At 37.0% G+C, this 24,698-nt stretch overlaps 1 protein-coding gene across 2 annotated transcripts in view; it reads right to left on the reverse strand.

The window, feature by feature from the left end:
* LARGE1 (LARGE xylosyl- and glucuronyltransferase 1) overlaps positions 1–24,698 on the reverse strand; it is a 333,162-nt gene that overhangs the window by 169,512 nt on the left and 138,952 nt on the right. The gene's annotated exons all lie outside the window — the stretch shown is intronic.

Consider the following 24,698-nt stretch of genomic DNA (forward strand, 5'->3'; position numbering starts at 1 on the left):
AAAGATGGTAAAAGAACCTCAAACTAAACTATTGTTCAAAAATTTTCAACCAAAATCAAATTGAAAAAAAGCAAAACACAGTGAGCTACCCAGTGTCATAATTAGCAAGCCATTCCTTTATAGTGAAGATATGTAAGTATCTTATACTAAGGTATTTCTCTGAAATAACTTTCTACCTGCATGTATTAAAAAAATAGTTTGCTATTTAGTAACTTTTCCAGTGCAGAGTCTCTTGGCTTTATCAAACACCTGCTTGAGTGGTTTAGAAAATGGAAATCATGCAGTTATTGTTTAGCAGTTCTCAGTAAGTGCATTTCTCACCCTCTCACTCAGAACCATCTCCCTTCTATAAAGACCTAATCACTGCTTGTTCGCTTCCGTTGCTTCATATTTACATGACTGGTGAGGAGACCTCTAAACTGAGTTAATGAAAAAACAGCTATACAAATAAAAACTTCGATTCTAATTTCCATTGTTGAATTATATAAGTGTACATACTTCATCTTATCTATATAAAGAGCTATCCTAGTTTTAATACATCATTTGGATAGAGTATCTTCCATTTCCTTGCAGACTTTCTTCTGCAAAAATTTTTTATTGTTTTTCCATTTATTACTTTTATCATTAGCAAAGCTTATGAGTAAATCTGATCTTGAAAAATCTCTCAAGACAGATGCCATTGGGGCACTGTTATTTTGGAATTTGAACACATAGTTATTAAAAATTAAATGACAGACTTGAAAAGCCTGAAAATCATGGGTGCAACAATAGAGAAATGTCATCATTAGAACAGAGCCATGCTACAATTAGAAGTGCAATAAAATACTGAGTTATCTTTCTCCATCCAGCTTGGAAGGCATGGAACTGGACTTGTGTTATTTCTCAGCTGCTGATACCCAAGCTAGAAAGACTAAAACTAATATAGATGTGATTATAATGCATTCCTATTACTGGACAGCAAGACTGTATTGTATATACACTCTCAGATAAAAAGAAAACCAGCACCCCTACTCACCCACCCACAGAACAAACAACTTGTATATCAACATGCAACGCAAATCTAGCCGAAGACTTCATTGGCAATAATAACTCTCTACTTGGTGAATAGCCAGTATGACACAGATGTTACTTATCTCGTCCCATTCTTATCACTGGATTCTGCTACGTTCTCAAATAATTATCAGAAAAGGTAGCAAGATATGGAAGTAAATCTTGGAACAACATTCATCAAAATCTCAAAATACAGAAAAAAATAGGCGCTGCTTTCACTATTCTATGGACATAAATCAATAGGTCATGAATGCTGTTTTGCCAAAATTAAAAATTAACAAAACCACTACTATTCTTTACATCTAAACAATTGTAGCTATATTCATAAGAACAGTTGAACTGTTTCTACACAAAGAGCATAGTCTGAGAAAGGAACTGAAAGAAAGTATCACCTCACTGCCTCAGAATGGAAGTTGCAGCAAGTAATGAGACCAGCTCAATGTTTATGCAGCTTCAAGTTTAAATGCTAGTAAACCCCACTACTTTCTTCTCAGGGGTTTTTTGCTGGTATGTAAAGGGTGGTAAGGAAATCATGCCAGGAATTATACAACCAGCTGGCTTCTTGATCTGAAATATTTAATTAGTTGAAAGGTATTGATCTACTATAAAAATTATCCATGTTTTGCTATAAAGTGCTAAGCACAAGACATTTTCTGGGATGATCTCCTCAGGGTTCATACAGCTGGATAAGTCATGCATTGTTACTAGCAGTGATGATTAGTCTTCAGTAAATCTGGATGTATTTGGTATATTTGTAACACACTCCAACTCCCTGCTGCAAAGGATAATTTGACAATTCCAGAACCCATCTGAAATAAAATCAAAAGTGAACTGAGTTTGATCTTAAGACTGAGAAATCAAATAATTTTTGTCATAAATGTTGAGATGTTCTAGCTCATAATTTTTACACATCTGAGGTTGGTGAGGCCTGTGGCTAGGTATTATTTGATTTAGTCCTATTGCTAGACTGGACATGTGATGAAGATATTTTTATTACTTCAGTGAACATACAGACATGGCAGAATGCCTCTTGGGAACTACTGCCTAGTAGGTAAACTAGGCTAGTAAACTGCCTAGTAGGTAAACACATGCTACCCTGATCTGCTTCCTATCAGTTTTCAAGGCAATGCAAGAACTGTGTGCTTCAGCTCATATTTGAAGAAGGAGTAAGTGGACTAATGTGAGGTAACACTGATATTTGATTGTGTGTGCTGCTTGGCAGAAGAGTTAAACTGATTGCAATGCACTTGAGTTTTATAGTTTTAAGTAACTGGGAGAATGCTCTGAGCTGATGTCTAGGCACTTTTTATCTAATCTAAATCAAAATAACATAACACATAAAGAAGTCTGTGTGACTTTGGGACAAAAGATCTCCCAGGGAACACTGCAAGGAACATTGCTGTGCTCTGAGGCAACTAGTACACTTCTGAATAGTGCAATAAATAATAACAAAGGTATTATATTTTATTCTTCATTTGGGGTTATTGCTCTATTTTTAGGCCTTTGCAGTCTCAGATTTAGTATTTTTCTTTCTATTTGTGCCAAGCCTTTTATGTAAAGACTTTTTGTGCTAATACAACTGAACCACAAAAATAAAAATCACCACTGTCCACAAAACAAAACCCAAACACAAACCTGAATAATTATTTCATGATTGATAGCAGTCAATGACTTATCATTACAATAGGTCCAACAATTCAAAAAACTTGATAATATGCAAGTTATGAATTCTATGGATTACTGAATGCTTCTGCATGTGTGGAGTCACCTGTATTTAAGGCAAGAGATTTCATGAAACTTTACTTAAGAGAGCACCTTAAGACACTGGAAAAAATAAAGTCTATAGAAAACAATCCAGCATGATTTATTTGAAAGAAGGGCTGAAGCAGTGGAATTTTCTTAGATAGAAAACCTAAAGGATAAGCATTAACACCAAGTTCCTAGTTTCATAGTTATCAAACTTGGAAAAGTGATAGTCCTGAAAAGGACTCAGTGGTGTTGGAAGCTTGCTAGAGAGAAAGGCACAGAGAAAATAAACTTTAGCCAAAGGTTAACTGCAAGGCTGGATAAGGGAGAAAGAAGAAGAGTATAGGGAACAAAAATTCACCCCAATTCAGAGGAGAAGACAAGTGCAGAAGCAGTGATCCTGAGTTTCTCAGATGATCCTGATCTGAATTCAAATGCTTAAAATTTTGTTAGGCACTGAGACAAGCAAATTTATGTAGCATGTTGTGGGATTTTTTTCCTTAATTTTTTACATTTCTTTTGCTATTTTAAGTGCAAACTACTTGCTCTTTCAGCATCTTTACAAGGTCTAGAGGTCTCTATGTGTTTTAGCTCTTATTCATCCCCTGCATAATAGCGTGTAATGCCATTATAATGAATTAACTGATGACAGTGAACTCTAGGCACCCTTTGAGATAAAAGGAAGTTATACTGCTCACAGATAATGTTTCAGTCTGTCTGACTACAGATACAAGAAAACACCACTCCTCCATTTCACATTTGTTCACATCTGAAAACTCACATTATCAGTGCACCCTTTGAGGACTAGCAGTATAACAATTTTAACTAAAAGCCAACATACTGCAGAAAGAACTGGGATAGCAGGCAAACCAGCCTCATGAATTTTCCCCTGTTAAGGCCACGAGCAAAATCATTTGAAGTTCATTCCACAATTATTTTTTTCCCCATAAAGACCATTGTAGAGAACTCCATGGACCCTAAGGGAGAAGAAAAATAGAAGTCTGCAGTGAGGACTAATGGAGACATAAAAGCTCTGCGTAAGCAGATAAACTGTCCCTTTTCTTTGGGAGCTCTAGCTCAGCTTTCATCATCTAACACCTTAGTACTCCATGCACTTCTGCTCAGCTGGATACTCTGGTAGGTATTGGTTATATGGGCAACTATGAATGAAGTCCTTTTGTTAACAGTTTGACACTAAGATATATGCCCCCACAAGCAGGTGCTAAAGCATCGCAAGGTGCCTATTCTCACACTCACCAAGGTATTTTTTCTCCAACGCCTTTTTGTGAATCACTGCAGTGTGATCTCAGCTGGAAGTAGAAAAACCTTGCCCAAATAGCCATCTTAATAGTTGAATATAGTCTAAGCAATTTACTCCAGATCTGTGAACACAGAACTTCTTCATTCTAACATGACATGAGGCAATTATGACCTTATGCTTCCAAGTTTCATTAGTAGAAAGCTGTGCCATTAAAAGATGTCACAGTAAGAACACCGAAGGCTGATGTCCGCTAGACAGAGACAGCACAAGAAATTACAACCAAGCCTTTCCATACTACTAAAAGAAGTTTCCTCAGCTCTGACATAAAAGCTGCTCCCATCAGTATGAAGCATAAACCCTTCTTGGGATTTGGCACAGACAACAGATGTGATAAATTACATGGTCACTGGTAAGAGACTGTTTCCACACAAGATGACAATCAACCATCATCCTTGGACTTAGGCAATAGTAATTGCATTTAGGCATTTCAACATGTCCTTTAAGTGCTAAATCTGTGTTCGCTTCCACTGCTATTAACTGTATGTAAGCATGTGCTATCATATTTTATTGAACCCAAACCTGAACCAGTCAATTCCACTGCAGGCCAGACCTACTTAAAGGATCACATTATTGCCTGCTGCTCATATACAAGAAGATGCCCTCTCACTGTCCTTTCCTCAAACAAAATAGTCCCCAACAATCAGTGGATTTGGAAATTAAACATATCATACACAAAAACCCTACACCCACAGAACATCAGATTTGGGAAGTGTATTTGGTTTATGTGGCAAGGTTTTGGTAGTGGGAGAGCTACAGAGGTAGCTTCTGTAAGAAGCTGCTAGAAGCTCCCTTCACACCTGACAGAGCAGTGCCAGCCAGATCCAAGACAGACCCACCACTGGTCAAGGCTGAGCCCATCAGTGACAGTGGTAGCACCTCTGTGATAACATACTTAAGAAAAAAAAACCACTACTACACAACAACAGCCAGAAGAAAGGAGTGAGAGTACGAGAGGAACAACCCTGCAGACACCAGGCTTAGTGAAGGAGGGGGAGGAGGTGCTGGAGCAGAGACTGCCCTGCAGCCCATGGTGAAGACCATGGTGAGGCAGGCTGTTCCCCTGAAGCCCATGGAAGTCCACAGTGGAGCAGATCTCCACCTGAAGCACAGGGAAGACCACATGCCAGAGTAGGTGGATGTGCCCAAAGGAGGTTGTGACCCCATGGGAAGCCCATGCTGGAGCAGGTTTGCTGTCAGGACTTGTGACCCCATGGGGGACCCAAGCTGGAGCAGTCCATTCCTGAAGGACTGCACCCCATGACAGGGACCCACACTGGAGCAGTTCGTGAAGAAGTGCAACCCATGGGAAGGACCCATGCTGGAGAAGTTAATGGAAGACTGGCTCCTGTGAGAGGGACCACATGGTGGAGCACGGAAAGAGTGTGAGGAGGAAGAACTGGCAGAGAGACCATATGATGAACTGACCATATCCCCCATTCCCCATGCTCCTGTGCTGCTCAAGGGAAGGAGGTAAGGAAAAACAGGAGTAAAGTTGAGCCTGGGAAGAAGGGATGGGTGGGGGCAGGTGTTTTAAGATTTAGTTTTATTTCTCATTACCCTACTCTTGATTTGATTGGCAATAAATAAAATTAATTTTCCAGAGTTGAGTCCGTTTTGTACATGATAGTAACTGGTAAGTGATCTCCCTTATCCCAACCCAAGAGCCTTTTGTTGTATTTTCTCTCCCCTGTCCAGCTGAGAAGGAATGATAGAGAGCATCTTGGTGGGCACCTGGCGTCCAGCCAAGGTCAATCCACCACAAAAGTCAAACACTCAGAAGTTTGGAAATGTGCAAATGATGGTCTCCTGTCCAATCTTTGTTGTCATTCCTTTGTGCCTGATGACAAGATCCTTAATTGCATGATCACCACTTTATTTCCAAAGGACCTTGGCATCACTGTAGGCACAGGATGGATGGTGCTCACAGCTGTTCAATAGCTTGTTTAAGCTCATCATTCAGTTTGTAACGACACATACCCTGTTCTGAAAAAAGACTTACTTGTTCCCTCATTGGCCTATGAATGCAGCACAGGGATCAGTGACTTTTTCTTGAAGTTATTTGAGGGAAAGGTGGTACTATCAGTCCCTCGTTACAGGCAGGTCAGAGAAGTTTGGAGTAATTAATGCCAAAATAAGATACCAGTTTTGAAGCACAATTTAGATGGTTCTGATGTAGTTTTTCAAAAAATAAGCACCTTTTCTGCACTTCATTTGTTCAAGGGACAGACTTCATGTTCTGCATATGCAACATATGCATACTTAACATTTCTGTAAGGCAAGACGCTGCAAGGTGGAAATCCAGAAAATGGGAAAAAGTAGTTAGCAGTCACTTTAATAGCTTTGCTTTATGAACAACATGTAATGAACTCGGTGGTAGAGACAGCAGGTTTGACTCCATAAACTACAAAGTTGTCCATTTTCTTTCTACGCCTCCCTACCTTGTTCATGACACATTTTCCAGTCTCTTTAATTAACTGAATGGAGTGGTCCAAGCACCGCTCACCACCTTGCTGCATCTGCTCTGCACACAAAATGAGGAAGGGGTTGTGTCTGGGAATGAGTTAGTAATTGTACCATCAACAATGGCATCACATTGCATAGCTACAGAGAGCGGTTTATGTGCTGGCTAAATGAAATTCCAGTACTTCTAATAAGGATGGTAAACAGTAAAAGACCCTAGGTAAATAAGCATGTAGCAACAGAATGCAGGAAGAAAAAGGGAAAGAAAATCTAAACATATCATACGTCTTTCCTGAAAATGGATGTGGATCTTTTTAATACTTCGTTTTTTTCAAATGAAGTATTAGCTTAATAGCTAATGTTATGAATGTTAGCTTGTTAGCAAATTTAAAACAAGAGCTCATATATCTTCAAATGATTTGCTCCTTTCCTTATCTATAATACAATGAGGGTTTGTTTTTTTTTTTTCTTTCTTCTGTTGTCTTCTGATTCTTCCTTTCCCTGCTTTGCATTGCCTTGGTAAAATATACACCTCTCCAAAAAAAAAGGACTAAAAATAATATTTCCCCCTTTCCATTGGGAGTGGAGATGTAAGAAAATAATGTCTTATCAGAGTAAGCACTGAGTGAAGATAAGATTTTATCAGGGACTTGACTTGACAAAGATAACATATTACCAAGATGGGAAACTTGGCAAAGATAACATGTTATCAATATCAGGAGTAAAGCTTAGTGAAATAAATGTTTTAATACCTATTAGAGTCTAAATAAGCCATCTGTGCTCTTGATGAATTGCTATTTTCTCCAAGCCCCATTCTTGTAAAGATGCTGATTTTTTGGCAAACCACTTTTGGCCAAACCACTTGCATGCAGGTAAAGATTGACAGTGTGACAGCTTGCAAGACTGAAACATTCAGACACCAAACAGGTATTGCAGAGAAAACCCCTACAACAGTGCTCTGCAAGTATACTGCAGAAAATCCCATAACAGGAGCAGAAGGTCAATACCCCTTCTGTCCTTGGACACACTATCCGGGCTCAGTGGTGCTACCTATAGTGTTTTTAGCAGAAGCACTTCTCTACAGAGCCCATAACGAGCCATCATTTAGCAATGACTTTTTGTTATAAATAACCACATCACAACTAACACTTCATGTCACTTGGTGCACTTGACTACTTGTGACACTTGTGGGCACCAATAAATGATCCCTTTTAGATCAGTTGCAGACATTATCACTGTTCAGTTAGATGTCACCATTCCCACATCTTAGCTAACCCAAAGAGTCACACAACACTTCTTACCTCATGCAGTACAAAACATCCAACTCGGTTTAAGCGGTCAGTGGGCTGGTTTGAGCTAGCCTGATTGCCTCTGCCTTGAAGCATTCCCCTCTACCACCTCCACTATGGGGGTAGAGACAAACCACTGTCTAGTGGGTGTCTGTGCCCTGAAGCTGAAACCTTCTGTAACTCAATTATAAATCTTCAGAGTTACAATCCGGATTAATTTAAATAAATTGTGACACCTCCTGGAAAATGAGAAATTAATTCATAGTAGGATGGACTACTAACTGCCTTAAATGGCAGAATGTAGGTGAATGCCACTGATTATTCACAGGAATGGGCAAGCAGGGAGTAATTAGAAGGGAAGCTGTCGAGGGACTGTAGGAGTGTGATGTGAATAATAAAGCACACGTAGGAAAAGGCATATGAATGATATCTGCAGGTTAAGTATTTGTAGTCAGCTGAATTTCCCTGGTGTACCCTAGCAGTGGGAGGAAAGACAATGAGATCTGTTAATCTGAAGATGTCCTGCAGAGGAGCTGCATCTCTTTTTTATTAACCATTTCAGTATCTTATGCCCAGAGATTTCTCTATGTTCAGGTGTGAGCTTGGTCTGAGGTATTTTCTGAGGCTCTGATACAGTGAATACATAATCAACAGCAGGCAGCCATTACAGCTCTCTAAGGTAAAGCATGTGCCCAAACGCATCCTTGCAGCTGTACACAGTACTGTGACTATCATTCATGGCAGTGAGATGTAAAAAACTGAAACACTTCTATGTTGGCTCCTGCTCAGTAAAACACTGTGGAAGGGAAAAAGTCTTAAATATAGCATTTTACAGTGTTTTTTAAGAGTACAGGAAGTACAAGAAATTTAATAAATGTCTATAAGCTTAGGAAACATTATAAAACTACCTATAGGTTTCTTCAACTGCCACAGTAATGAGGCAAATACACTAAATCAGAGCCTAGAAGTAGTTAATTCAGATTCTGTTGCTGATGATTAGCCTCAGCTGCTCACCAATAAAGACTCCAGCTGATAATTATTAAGTTAAATTTCTGAGCAGTATTTGCATATGTAAAGCATGCTTTCCCTGCTGAAGCAATAATGGATGCTGTAATGTATTTCCTAAGTGTACAGCACTTGGATTTGGGCAACCTGGGCAAGGGTCTGCTTTCAATATCCTTCCTTATCCTCATCAGGCTAGCCATTCAGAAGAAACACAATTATGCATACTGACATCTACAAACGAGAGCAAAAAACAGTCCTAACCCTGCATAACAGGAAAAATGCAACCATTCATTTCAATCAGAATATCTCTAATAAGAATAATATGACAGAGTTTTTCATATTTCTTGAAATATTTACCTAAGCTTCCTTACAACCTGAAAAATGCGTAACAACAATGTGTGACAAGATGTTACAATGTGTGACAAGACAATGTGTTAATGTGTGACAAGACAGCCTGGTCACCTTAATAAGCATGCAGAAACACCAGTGGACAGATTCAGCTCCGTAATTCCTAGTGATCTCTGGATGTGCCCCCCTCCTCCAAAGTATCATTATGTAGTTCTCTGTTTAGCCTTTTCTCATGTCACTTTCTCTAGATTAGAACTTCATTTCCTGAATGGTTAGAACTGATTAGAACTTAATTTTCCATTTCTTGGTCATCAGTCATAGCCATGCTCACCTGGTTAACTGCAGTATCAAGAACACAGATACACACAACGTGTATATTACATTTATGTGTGGAACTCTCCATGTTTTAATAATTATATGACAAATGAGGCAGGCCTAGATCTGATCAATATGAAAGGAGTTCATAGGAACATTTGCTTTAAGGATAAGGAAACATGAATTGGGAAGATCTTTATGGAATCTGTAACACAAATACCTGCCCCCATGTAGCTACTGTACCACTTTGGTTTAAGAGTTCATCATAGGCTTACTATAAACAGACCTGAATGTTTCTTTATCAGACAGCAACGGATAGTAAAGCAAAAGATTATCAAGTTTGGCTTTGGTTAAACATGGGAGAAGAGTTGAAAAGAGGAGGTCTAAGGGAATGTAGGTGGTCAGCCTCTCTGAAAGCCAACACTTAGGCTCTTAAGGGGTAGTTTAAAATTTAGCTATAGCAAAATTTATGTGTATTGCTACAAGTTACCTGGTAGCACTGTTACACACAATCTCAAAAGTTGATTTTTAACACATCTACAGAAATGGTGCAGTATTAGCTCAGGCTGGTTGCTGCTGCTGAAACCTGCTGGAAAGCTTGCTATATCCTTCTCTCCCTTGGTACAGAGATGCCATCAGAGAACCATATGCTGGTATTTTGACTGAGGCTGCTGGAAAAAGAGATTATCTGAATACTGACTGAGCATCAAGGATTGTTCAAGGATAAGTAAGTAAATAAAAAAAATCAAATTCTGCACCATTTCTTCCTTAGTAGGAACCAGATCTTTAAGAGCCTTTAAATCTTATAGAGCTCTAGCCAACAACAGATATGAGCACGTATATCATATACATACATATATATATATATATAAAAGGTAAGTAGCAAAGAACATATTTCCAAAACAATGATTTCTCTTCTTTCTCTTCTTCTATTCAGATAGATGAATCTATCTGAAGATTACATATGCAGACAGAAATATTGCGAGTTTATATTTCTCGTTTAATATGAGGCTATAAAATAATATCAGTATTATTTCACCAATGACATAGCAGTACATAAATTATTAATATCTTCCAGTATTGAGTCTTCTATTTTCCCCACCCATTCTCAGCACTGTCCATTTGCTGCCCCTGTCATTTCAGCTACTTCAGTCCCAAAGAACACTGAGGGGAAAATGCGAATAACTGCACATTCAGAACACATAAAGGCTGATCAGTGTTATGACATTTATCTTCACTTACGACAGTAGATAAAAGTTAGTTTCCCATCCTCCTCATGAAGAAAAATATCATAATAAATCATCATGTACTATATACAGCAAAATTTCTAACACAGTTTGCTGAGAAAAAAACATCTCAGCAGTGATGCAGATGGTATGTTACATGTCATGGTTATGACATCAGAAATGAAACACACAGCGTTTTAAAATACTAGATACAAAAATAAGCCATAATAATTAAAAAAACCCACCCCAGAACAACAGTTCACAAATTAGCTAAAGGCAACTATTTAAGATTATTTGCATAAATTATAATTACATTAAACAGCAGTGAGATGTCCATACAGTTCAGTAATCCTAAATAGATTTTCACATTTTCTTACTTCCCCACAAAAGCCACAGCTGGCCTATATGATGTATTTGATAAAATAGTACTTTTCTCCTTAAAATCTCCAAACCCACAATATACACAAAAGGGAGTAATGAAATGAAAACAAACAAACAAACTGGAGAGTAATTTTAATTTTCATGAAATCACATGGAAAAAAGTGGTTTCAGAATTAGCCTATGTGTCCAGATATCTACCACAGGACTACAATTTATTTTTGGTGACCAGACTCCACTGTCATATAATATAGAACATCTTTTTTGCATTAACTTTGCATTAACTACTTAACATTTACATTTACCTTTTAAAAAATATTTAGCTTTCATATATTAGAGATAGTCTTTCTACAAAGATATAATAAGTATGTACTGAACTGATTTTATATCAAGTATATCATATCAGGTAGATACAGATTTCATTTCAATTGGTGACCTAGGTTTCCTATAAAACATGAGGAAATTACTCTTCTTTATGATATTCTTGTTTTGTAACAAAAGTGAAGACAGCATATCAAAACCAATCCTATTTCAAGTGAGTTAAAAGCAAAACTCAGTGAATTTGATGAAAACAAGAATAGGTCTAATATTTAATGATATTCTGCATGCACACAGCATGACAGTGTTAGTAATTTTTATTTTGTAACATAAATGTACACAGTTCTGTACTGTGGTAGGTCAGAATGTGGGCTACATCCCCTGTGCCATATCATAAACCTGTGGAGCTTCAAGCAGCAAGCAAATTAAAATTTTAATCTTTGAGCAGTCACAAGTTTATTAAGGTTAAATATCATCAAGTAACAGCAAAATTTAGATGTTCTGCCTACTAAGATTTTGTTTTGTAATAGATGAGACATATCTTTGAGACTATTTCACAATTCTGCTCCACTGCACAGAAACATCTTAATGTATGGTTAAGATCCTAAATAAGGATCCTAAAGAATATGTCTATTATTGTGTAAGACAACACTGAGGTTAAGACCCACTTACTATTCTAAAATAAAGTTGCTTTACTCAGTCAAGGCAGCAGTGCTCAGTATTCATGGGATCTGCACATATTTAAATAAGCACTCTCAAGTGCTTTTTCTCAAGTGTATCTCTTTTTTTTCTAAGTTTTCATTATTTCCATAAATTTATTTCGAAAGCAGAATATACTGTGGGAGACCTCTTTAATAAGTACAAATGAAATACTACAGTGTGGCATTTTTAATGATGCTTTTGTTAGGTAGCCTGTGATCAGGGATGATGGCCATAGGATTTCTACAGTGATGTATACTATAAACTAACTGATGTCTGTGACAAGCTTTTGTGTTGGGGTAAACGGAAGATGAAGGTTTCAAGGGGTAAAGGGAAGATGAAGGTTTACAAAAATTCTTGTATTATGTTTAGGAGTAAATAGGTTGTGTGTAGTGATCAATTACAGTCTTGCAATTGCCCTTTATTTCTGTTGATAGACCTTCATTAAACCACCTATCCATCCTCCTTTGTTAGTATAATTATAGATTTATTAATTTATATAATTTGAAATATCTTTTGTTATTCTAAACTCTAAGTGAACCAGATAGAGACTTAACCAAAATTGATTCAGATTAAAAGAAAAAACAAGTCAACACACCTTATGCCTAAAGAACAACCAGACATGGAAAAAACAGATCAGCTACATAAAAAATGCTGCAACTGTAAAAGTCCTTTAAAGGTCAAGCTAAAGAAGAAACAAGAGCAAATAAAAAAAAAAAATTCAGAGAGAAAAAAGTAGCTTCCCTTCCCCATCTACTCTCATGTTGTTCTAGAAAAAGTTAATGATCTTAATCAATACTTTATCTTACATATTCCATATTAAGTTGAACTAACCTAGACACAAGAATCAGTTGTTAAGACCTGACAGAAGATAAGGTTGAGGAGGGAATGCTAGAAGGCCATTGCTTACTTCACCTTTCTTTTCCCTCTGAGAACAGGCTGCCTGCAGTACATACCCTTACAGCAAATAAGAAAACATGGCCTGCTCCCTTCTAAATTATGACCATCTGCCCAGGAAGAAGAGGCAGACAATAGAATAAGAATACCTTATTGTGGTATTACTATCAAGTTTTACTTCTAAATTATGCTTTCTTTTGGTCTTAACTGTCATTAAAATTAGTACAGATATTGAGTTATACCAGCTCTGACTTCATGTGCTCCTCTGAAGAACATCCTACATTTCTATCAGAATATGATATACATTTTGTCCCTTATATTAAAATTCCACTTGGCAGAACATTTGAATGTGATTGCTTATGTTTTGAGAGACAGTCTTTTGTCTTTTGAGAAACTGTAACTTCACCATATATGTATTTAAAATTCATACTAGCACCTTGTGCCAGCACATTTTATGGAAACAATTTAGTTTCTTATACGAGTACAAATATTTATTGTAAATTCCATCTGACAATGCTTTTCTTTCTTTTCCTGAATAATCTGACTGAATTCAATCAACATGGAAACTAAAATTCCAGACTTGCCGAAAGACCACACAGGTCTCTTCTACTCTGTTATTATGTGACAGTCATTAAATCTTGTTCCAACTTGGAACATTAAGAAGCACACAAGATCTAAGAGTGAGCAAAGAATTTGCTGCCTGAGTTCAGTATTTCCAGTTCTTAAAATTACATTTAAAGTCTTACAATACTTTTTTAGATTTACTGGAAAGTCAAATCTTGGAGTTACGTGAGAAAATATCAATGCTTCCTGCTTGTTTGTTTCCTTTGCAGCAAGATCTCATTTCCATCTCTGCAGGAGAAAGCTGAAAAAACCATGACACAATGACAAAATCAGGAGACAAAGCTCTTAAGAACTTACAATTTTAGATATACTGAATTGTGACTTTTGAAAACTTTGAACTAGCAATTCCAGTTTTTTATTGTGACTGTTGAAATGACTTGTGCTTTACTATGATGGGTACATTCTGTAACAGCAGCCACGTCAGCCAGAGTGCTTAAATTGGAATGGCCAACACCTGTGATAAGCTTGTGACAGATATAGTTCTATCAAGCATCAATTCAACCTGAAGAGTTACTAAGACAATCATAAGTAGTGTATAAAAGAGCACTAAATATCCTCTGGAAATCTGCAGAAGAACTTTCAAGACAACAGTATTACACCAGATAAATAAACAACATTAACAAATATTTATTATCAATCATTTGAATTATTCCTTTTTTTGTTTATTTCTGTTGGAATTATCCTTGAGAGGGCTCTGTAGGCAAAGTTTTGTACTGAAAAACATGTTATTTTCACTGATATCTTCCCAGTACACATAATACAGTTTTCTTTCTCCATAATGGGCTCCCAAAAGGTGTTGGGATCCCAGGAAAAAATGCAGATAAAGCTGAAGTGATATCAGTTCCACTCTGTCACACCATAGCACTTAAAAGCAGTTTAACTCTACCAAGAATATAAACCTCCAAATCTGTTAGATACAAATTGCTACGTATTTAGTGTCACAGCTGTACGTACCTTTTCCCTTTTTGATCCCCTACCCCAATTTTTACGCTTCTCTTATTCAGGCATTTTGGATCTGGTTCTTCTTCAGCTCCTGATGATCCTTAATGCCTTAATTTCAGAGCCAAGCATTCCTCAATTCTCTTCTTCATTTTGAATTTTCTGCAAACTCTGTATTCAACCTCTGTGTGGCTGTGCAGACTGTAATCCCTCATAATAGGCTGAAGCTGATCCTGCTCTATGGATTAACCAGTTTAAAATGCATATGTAATGAATTTTCATCAATTCATGCCTTCCAAACTCAGCCCTGAGCAGCCCAGGTATCTAAATACCATTATGTTCTGGAGTGCTCAGAATTGGTGCTTGCATGGCTGAAAAAAGAAACATCTACTGTTTTGGAGAACTGGGATGTAACCTGTGCTACTGCTACAGGCAAAATCTGTGGCCAGATCTTAAAGATCACAGATGATTTAGAAGCACACTATATTAAAAAAAAAATAAAATATATAGTCACTGGGGAGCCTGAAAGACTTGAGAGGAGCAGATTTTAAAAGAAAAGCAGGTGTCTACAATGCAGGTAGGTGCTCCTTTAGGCATCTATACTAACTCCAATTGCTTAAATGACTTTAAAAAGAAAGTCCTAACTGACTAACTTTGCTCTTGAATATGAGACAATATTCTTTTGAAAATGCTATCCCAAGACTAATTATAAACCTATTCTGACAGCCAAGTACCTGCCAACGCTCTGTAAGAAGACAAGCCTCAGCATATACAAGGAATGTTTAAAGGAAAAGAAAACCCACAAACCTGAAACATGCTCTGTATGTCAATGGCTACTACTAAAAAGTTTGACCATGTCCAGTTCTAATTTCTACTGCAACAATTTGGCTTCAAAGATGTTTTTAACTTCTACTTTACGTTTATTGTATTGATATGGAAAATGCTGCCAAAATTGAAATTTGACCTCTCTTTACTATTTTAATAAATGAGAGAAGGTAGTGCCTTGTCCTACATAGTGTTGATTTGCTTTGTGCAGGTAACAGAACAAAGCATTTCAGTCAACTCTTGAGTATCAGTTTTGATAAATGTAGCCTAATTTTAGGCTACTCTGTTCATCACAGTGAGCCTGAGGCTATCCATGCTCAGAAATTACAGAATCAGAACAGAACTTCTTGTGGTACTGATTCAAAGCCACCATTGCACCAGTTAAGTCAAATTTGACAGAAGAATACCAAGCATCCTCACAGAACTCTAAACATCAGATATCTTTAGATGGATGTGTAAGGTGGATATGGAATACTAACAAAAAGATTATTTGGAAGAACAGCTAATTAATTTCTTCTTAAGTAAGATCATACTAATTAAAATGAAAATACTCCCCATTTGCTTCACCAGCTCCAAATACAACAGGAGGTCCTAAGAGCACCTTTTTCTCAGCAGATATCAGGAAAATTAAAACAAAACAAAACAAAACAAACAAACAAACAAAAAAACCCCAAACAAACAAACAAAAAAACCCGAACAAAACCAAAACAATCTGTAATGATTTTATCTTATTATATTAAAAGCCCTGTTACTTTGGCAACAACCTAACAACCAAATCGTTATTCAGGGGATTTTTTCAGGTTTTCAGGCAGTATACCTAAGCGTCCGAGGAGACTTCTTGAGCCATGAAATGGGGTATGAAAATGTTTAATCCCTGACTGAACTCTTATCCTTGTGGAGGCACTGTGAGTACATACAATTACACCAGAAAAACCTCATGTTAACCAGAAGTATATCTCATTGTTGAGAAGCAGCTTCTTATATCAATACAGAGCTTTTTTTACTGTTACAGTTGCCTTCATACTAGAAATGCTTTACCAATATAACATACAAATGACTGTATACCAGTAAAGTGCTCTTAGAAAAGACACTCGTCAGGCCACTGCAGTGTTTTGCAACTCTTTTATCACTTTCCTTCATTTACAACTCTATAAATAACATTTTTTAATTACCAGCAATTTAAAATATATATAAAATTTGGGAGTTGGATTTTTAGAATGGCATTCATTAGTTGTAAGAATAAATAGGCTGTGCTTGTCTTCCTAAATCTCTCAGATACTCTGAGCCTGTCATGTAGGCCTATTTCCCTAGTTCCTAAATCACTTTGGTACAATTGAAAAACATATTCCTAATCAAAATAAATTTTCGCCAAGACTCTAAAAACAAGATAGCCAAGATTAAGCTTTTAAGTTCATATTTAAATTCTGACATGAATTTAAAAGATATTCAAAATTGTTTAGCTGGTTTAGCTTTCTAAAAATTTTGAAACATAATAAATTTACTTTTGGTATTAACAGGATTTTGTCTGAGCACTTACAAAAATTATTATATACCCAAAATAATGGATTCGCTTTTTTCTTCAAATTATAAATTTTGCAAAATATTTTTTGAATATTTTTTTTTTTTATTCAAGCTCTCTTTTGGAAGTCTGAGGGTTACAATTTTTTACTTCACTTAAAGCGAGGTTGACCAACAATCATATTAATCTGTGAAGGTTTTTTTTTTTTTAAACAAGCAAATATCAGAAAAAAATGAGTATTCACTGCTTGTCTAGCTTCAGGCAGTCACATGAATGGTAGGGAAGAAGATAGTGCCTGCCAGAAAAATGACAGCTTTTGTTATTACTTTCTGGCAGTTCTTGTTAATACTTAAATTAACCTATTTTATAAACAAAACTACAACTGTATAGATATACCAGACTCTGTAAGGCTCAGGTTAGCATTAAAATAGTATAGACAAGACATCTTCTATACTGTCCTTGTTTTACTGTATTTTCCCAAGAAGTTCTGTAAATACCAGCAGTTCAAACTCATACAAGAATTCTGGTTACTGTATAGAAGAAAAGCTGGAAGAGGAACAACATAAGCATGTATTATTTTGCAGCAAAAATTGTATTTAAAAGGTTATCACATCTATCATATACTTTTACTCAGATATTACAGTGTAATATTGTTCTGATGATGGGATCAGCTGCCAAAAAAAAGATTTATAATTAGACAAGTGATTAGACAAAAAAACACATCAAGAAATGCGTGTCCAAAATTTCCTTGGTCACAATCCACTTTAAAAATTAGCAGCTTGTAGTAAATATAGAAAATCTTCATTTGATATCACTGAACAAAGCAACCAAACTTCTCTCACTTCCACATGGCCATGGTGGTGGGCTCTGAGGGAGGGGGATACATAATATTTGGATTCTCAGCTGTAATTGTGAAATTCACTACTTATAAAATCAGAGTAAAAGGATTCTCATTTTCTTGTAATGAATCAGTTACAAATAAAATACTCCATCTTTTCAGTTTAAATGCATTTCATGGTACAACTGGACAAAGCCATCTGCTGCCAACTGTCTTGGCAACTAATAGCATTGCTGCTGGCAGCTGCCAAAGAAGAGCACATTGCCATACAGCTGTTATAGTTGCTATAAAACAGGCAGCTCCTCTCCATTGCTTCTTCCTCCCAAATCCCATGGCCAAAGAACCACCAGCATGTCAGAGGAGAAAGGAAGAGGTTCCATAGAGGGGAGAGACCTCATCCAGAATTCTGGCTATACTGGTGAGCATGCAGCATCTCCCTCTGAGCTTTGTCCATCCCTCCTGGCTGCTGTGAAGGCAGAGGAGAACTGTGATAGTATGCCCGGTAGGCACAGCTTCCCTTCCAATATATGTCATTTCTTGATATACTAAGAAGGCTACTGGTAATCACAGGCTATTTCAGATTGCCAACTACAATCTGATGAATTTAGGTAGCACCTCTTCCTCCTTCTAGCAGCTATAAAGGAAACTGGAGTCAGGCTGGCCAGACAGAAGATGAGCTGAGCTGTTCATCTCTCTAACTTAAGCGTTGCAATTTAGACACCCTAGGCAGCTTATGTGAACTTAGCTCATGTTTTTAATGAGGATTTTGATCGATACTTTTTGAAGCATGCTGAGATGACCCTTGCAAGCTTCTTCAGGAACAAATCCATAAAATTTTAATTTGCAGTGCAGTCAAGAGTAGGAAGATACATAACTAGTCCATGTGTCAACTACTGTCAGGAGAACCAGATTATAATGAACTGTCATAACAGGAAACAATGGTGAAGCATCTGGACATTATAAGCACTGACATGAAACTCATATCATGAGTTTCAAAATACTTGGTGATGTTACCCAGTCTCCCACAACTGCCATAATGGAGTTATGTAGGATCTCAGGTTCTAAACGAGTGCAAAACCACACTTAGCCCTGCTAAAGGTAGAGAAAGACTGAAAAGTAGTGCCCTAAAATTTTAAAAATAGAAGCATAAATAAACCTCACTACCCATCAAGATTTTCTGAAAGAAGTCCTAACCTGCTGATATCAAAGGTAGAACTTCTGACTTTTGGTCTTTGCTAAATCACAAAAATATATATGGAAAAAAAAAAAAAAAAAAAAAAAAAAAAAAAAAAAAAAAAAAAGCAATGTGCAGTCACAGCTGCTTCTTAAATCACTATGTTTACTAAATAGAGGCAAAGAGACCAGACTAAGTTCCCTATATTTTGCTACTCTGTTCTTAGAGGTTTCACAACAATATAAGCATCAGCAGAAAAGTCACAAAAGACATCAGGAAATACCACTTTTTTCTCAGAACACACATGTTTTAAAAGGGAGAAATAATTTCTTACTGGTTAGACTGAGTTGATGGATTAAAAGAAAATGGAAGTTGATTCAGTGTATTTATGAACTGGCACAGTAAACATGTCAGAAATTAACACAACAATATGCAGAGATGATGCTTAACAGAGAATAAATCAATCAAGTGGACACAGATTATAATACACACACTCTGAGCAACAAAGGGATGAATGATGGGTTAAGGAGAGAGTAAGAAACAAAAAACCTATTACCTTTTATTGCAAACTACGGTAACTAGAGCCAACAACCACTTTGCACATGTAATAGTAGGGACATCAGCACTACAGGCCATAAAGACTCTTAGAGAGCATTAAGTGAATTAGCTTGATTCTTAGCCAGTATTAACTATTAGCTAAAAGCAAAAATAATCAGAGAGAATCCTTGATCTCCTCCTCTGCTAAAGATGGGGAGTTCAGGAAGCTGAAGCCAAACTGACAAATGAGCAAGAATCTTCATCTAGCTGCCTTGAGACAGAAAATGCACTTTGAGAAGGAGGGACAGAGGGAAGGAGGTAAGCTTACTGTCTCTCAAGAAAATATACAGTGCCTTTCAAAGTCACTGGAAAAACAGCACATATCTTTGCACCTTGCAGTGCAGACAGAGCTTGCTGGTGACCACAGAGACAGTCTTTACTCTCAAGGGATCTTCCCTCCTTCCACTCATACATGAGGAGACTTGTACGGCTATCTTGCTTGCTATAATCCAGTGCCTCTTCTCATGCCATGGACCAACAACTCATGGTCTCTGCCTCGCAGTTTTGCATCTAAGGGTGACTATCAGAGCTACTTAAATTAGTTATCCTGGGAACACACTGCTCAACACACATTCACGCAGTTCCAGACAAAACACCAGCGCTGCAATTTATATGTGCACCAGAATTTCAAAAAACTTCAGTGTTAGGCCATTTGAAAGAGCTTTCTCAGGTGCAAAGGTGGGTGATTCTGAAAACATACCAGCTTCCACCTGATATGTTCCTTTTAATTTTCTGAGTTATATTGTTTCTAGGATGTCAGTAACTAAGCTGGTAAAAACTTACATATATGTTAACCACATAAGGAAGAAGTTACAGTAGACTGTGTGGCTACTTAGATGCGTGAATTTATGTGAGCACTTAAGTTTATGCAGAATCAGGGCTTTGTATTTTAGAACAGGACATAATTCATTCTGTACCTTACATATTCAGTGGGAAAACAGCTGTGAGTGACTGCAGTCTTGGGGTTCTGAATCTAAAGTCCAGAAACTCAAAGTCATACATAGTTTTCACAGCATGCATTACTCTCTCTACTGGCACATATGTAGTGATTTGCATTGCTGTTTATATGCTAAGAAATTTATACCCTGAAGTGTACGTAAAACAGTACCAACTTGTTTCCCACAGCCACTGCAACTCTAAGGTTCTTGGCTTCTCTGCATTGAAATTAACAGTCATAACAATACACCAAAGCCTTTTCTTGCACTGAAATTCAATTCTAGATTTTAAATTTTTTTTAACCATACATAACCAAAACACTCATATTGATTTCCTGCTGAAATAGCTCTTCATCTCAGTATGTGCTGAAGTAACAGTGGCAGGTCATTTACTGCTGCTCCTGCACAACATCTGATTTTCACAGGTAACATTGTCTCAAACGTGTGTCCTTTTTTCCAATATTGTGGTCACTTGCCCTTGTGAAAGGTCATATTCATAGCATGTGTGAAGTTTGCCTTTTTGAAATCATCCACTCGCAGAAAATAATATCAGAACAAGGCAGTTAGCATACTGATTTATCCCCTATACTGTGTCATTCTGCACAGCATTTTAGTCAATTAATTCGTACCTGTCCCCTCCTCACCGTGAAATAAATAACATTCTAAGCAAAGAAGTACTACAAACCTCAATCCAATGGGTAACTTCCTTAAAGTCAGCATTGGCAATAATGGGGACAAAGAATGAAAATACTTCCTGCTACAGTTAAACAGTGATTGAATAATATTTGCAAGGTAAATTATCTTCTCTTGGAAAATAAGCAATTTTCTCAAATACTTAAAAAAAATCTTGCATAGGATCTGCATCAAAAATGTAAAATTTTATCCTCTGAGAGCACGTTGCCGTTGCCCCTCCCCCACCCGCACCGGTCAGGCTGGAAGTTAGACACAGACCCCGGATAAAATAACAAGAAATTTAATACAACAGAGTGATAGAACAATCTGAACAACAACGGTATCAATGGTAACAACAATAAACAGCAATAACAGTGAACAAGACAAATGATATACAAAGAAATACCACTAGCTGGTTTACGGAAAGAAAGGTTCCCACCACTGAGCCTGCCAAAGAGCCAGGTCAGCATGGTATGAATAACCCGGCTGGAGATCCCTTCCCCCTCTCTCTCTGCTGGGGAAAACTCGACTCTATCCTAGCTGAACCAGGACAATCTTGCATAGGATCTGCATCAAAAATGTAAAATTTTAGCCTGAACAGTCACAGTCTTTGAAAAACTGCAAGCCTCTTAAAAGAATATTTAAAATGGAAACATTTTGACAATGATAACACTTCAATATTTTCCTATGTGCATTTATACAATATACATATATGAAGAATATGGAACACTGTTCTGTTCTGGTGATCCTTATTAAACGAGGAACTTGGTAAGAAGGATTATGTGAACACCTGCAGAAAACTGCTGAAGGACAGAAATCTATTCAGATAGACAATTTCCTCATATCCTTAAGTACTTATGAGAAATATTAAAATACATTCTGAGAAAGCTCTTCCAATTGTAAGAGAATAGAGCAAGAATCAGTGGCTGATAACTGAATTTTCAAAAATGCAAGACAGAAACAAGGTACAAATTTTGAGCAGAGAAAGTAATTAAGCATTGAAATAACTAGCAAGAATCACCACCAATTCTTGCTCTCTGTGCATTTTAAAATAAAAACCAAATTTTTTTAAAGGCAATTTAAAAAAAAATCCTGTGGCCTGTGTCATGCAGAAGACTGCAACTGTGTCTTTTTGCTTGGTTATACTAGAAATTCCCTTTGTACCAGTGATTTTGGTGAAGGACTGAGAGCACTATCTGAGCTAAAAAATGAGCACCCTGGAGCTCAGTGATCATTGCACCTTAGCCCCTGCTTGGAGGACTACACTTCCAAAATTTCAAAGAAGAATTTGGAAGTGTGAGAATTCAAAGGTTTACAATGTGTGGAGTAATGCAGTTCTATCACACTTCCACTGTGTCCTGGTTCAGCTAGGATAGGGTTAAGTTTCCCCAGCAGGGAGAAGGGGTCTCCAGCCGGGTTATTCATACCATGCTGACATCAGGTCTGGGCGTTGGAGAGCTGGAAGCTTTCCTTTGGGGCTTTAGTGGCGGGGAGCATCATGAGCGAGCTGTCTGTAACCACTGCAGTATTTCTCTGTATATCTTTTGTCTTGTTTACTGTTATTACTGTTTATTGTTGTCATCATTGCTACTGTTGTTGTTCAGATTGTTATTTATCACACTGTTGTATTAAATTTCTTCTTATTTTAACCCGGGTTTGTGCCCTACTTGTGTCCGAGGGTGGGGGAGGGGCAACTGCAACATGGTCTCCGGTCCAGGCAGGGCTTAAAACTACCACACACTGTAAAGCCAGCCAAAGCCAAACTCTGCATTAATCTGCTGCCATATCTCAAGGCAGCAAAATGGCCAGGTGTTTTTTCAAAAATCTACTAAATCATACAAACCTTATGCTTTAATAGTATTGGCTGCAACCAAAGAAAGAAAGAAGCAATATAAATGTTAATGAGAAGATGTCTGTTTCACTTTACTTAAAAAACAGACATCCCATAATCCTAACAAACAAAAATATTAGGCTCTCCACAATTACAACATAACAATGTCCAGATGGTGTCTGTCTGTGGGGAACAAGAACAACAAAGGGGCTTTACAAGATAAAGGCCAGTGAAAAAGTCCAAGTCCCAAGGAAAACTAAGACAGACCTACTAGTGGAGGTGTTGAAAGAGTGACTTGACTGCAATAAGTAGCACCTATTGCTTATAAAGGTATTAAATTGCTTTTTTTAAGAGGAATTATCAGAATACAGTGAGCAGAGGAGTCAGGTGTATATACTCCAAAACTGTAGAAGGAAGAGCAGTTTGTGTAACATAGCTTGAAGATTTTTCACTTTTCCTTTCTAAATTTGTGTGGTTTATTTATTTTAAGAGCTATAAAAATTATAAATCAGCCATTGAGTTCTCAGCGATAGCTATAAGGTATGCATTAACAAAATAGACATAGAGAGCACTAGAAAGACCAAGATTATAAAGAGTTTGTAACTTCTCCCTTGTGCAGGCTCATTGTGGTGCATAGTTGAAAGTGCCATTTTAGCAATACTGAAATAAATTATTGTGCAAAGATATACCTAATTCAGTTCTTTGTAATGCAATACCCCTTTGAGTAAAGTGAGCCCAGGACACTCTAATGCAAGCTTAAAATGGGGCTTCTGTAAAATTTCAAAAGGGGTCTTGAAGACAGATGATTCAAGCTAGAAGGATATTCCCGCCAAGCAAAGCTTTTGAAACTTAACTGAAAAAAATGAAGCAAGCTGATGGGAAAAGAGGAGAAACATGGCTACTCATCACACAACGAAATCTTGGAAAATGAAATGTACTTGAAGTCAACTCAATTGAGACCTTTTTCCCCATTTAGAATTTTTAGAAAATCTGTGAAGTTTGAACACAATAAGAACTTTGATTTTATGTAATGTAAATAGTTGCACTGCAGACAATTTTAAGACTTGACTTTTGTTAACAGGAACACAAACCAGGATGTCTTCTATCCAGTGGTCCATACTAAATAACCAGGAGAAGACAGTGTGCTCAAGAATAAAGCAGAGAACAGCCAAGAACACTACATAATTCCAATCAGAAAGGACAGGATGTTCTACTTACTTGAGCATTTATTCCGCACCAGTATTCAAAAAGGGGAAACAAAATTATCATGATGACTCTTGGGCCCATTATACTAATGCCAACAAATGCACTAAGTGCACTTAAAGTAATGAAAAAGTTAATCCAGAAATCAGTAGCTAGAAAATTAATCGATAGGAATATAATTGAGCAACAGGTGTCAGTTACTGAAATGGGAATATCTGTTGGGACCTCAAAGGAATCAGTACTCTCTGCTGGTTCCTATTTAACTTTTCACTGATGCTTTGGAAATAAAACATGAATTTTACATACAACACAAAGTTAATAGTTTAAATTATGATAAAGACAGGGAAATCCTGTCCCTCTCAAACAACATGTAGTTCAGTATGTCCAATTGCAAAAGTATACTTTTTGAGAACAAACAATGCAGACCATATCTATAAAATATAGTCACATATTTTGGAAAATAAGGATCATGGAATGGACTTACAAGAC

Source organism: Athene cunicularia, assembly GCF_003259725.1.
Source record: "Athene cunicularia isolate RWA chromosome 1 unlocalized genomic scaffold, athCun1 chr1_part1, whole genome shotgun sequence".
Classification (NCBI taxonomy): Eukaryota; Metazoa; Chordata; class Aves; order Strigiformes; family Strigidae; genus Athene; species Athene cunicularia.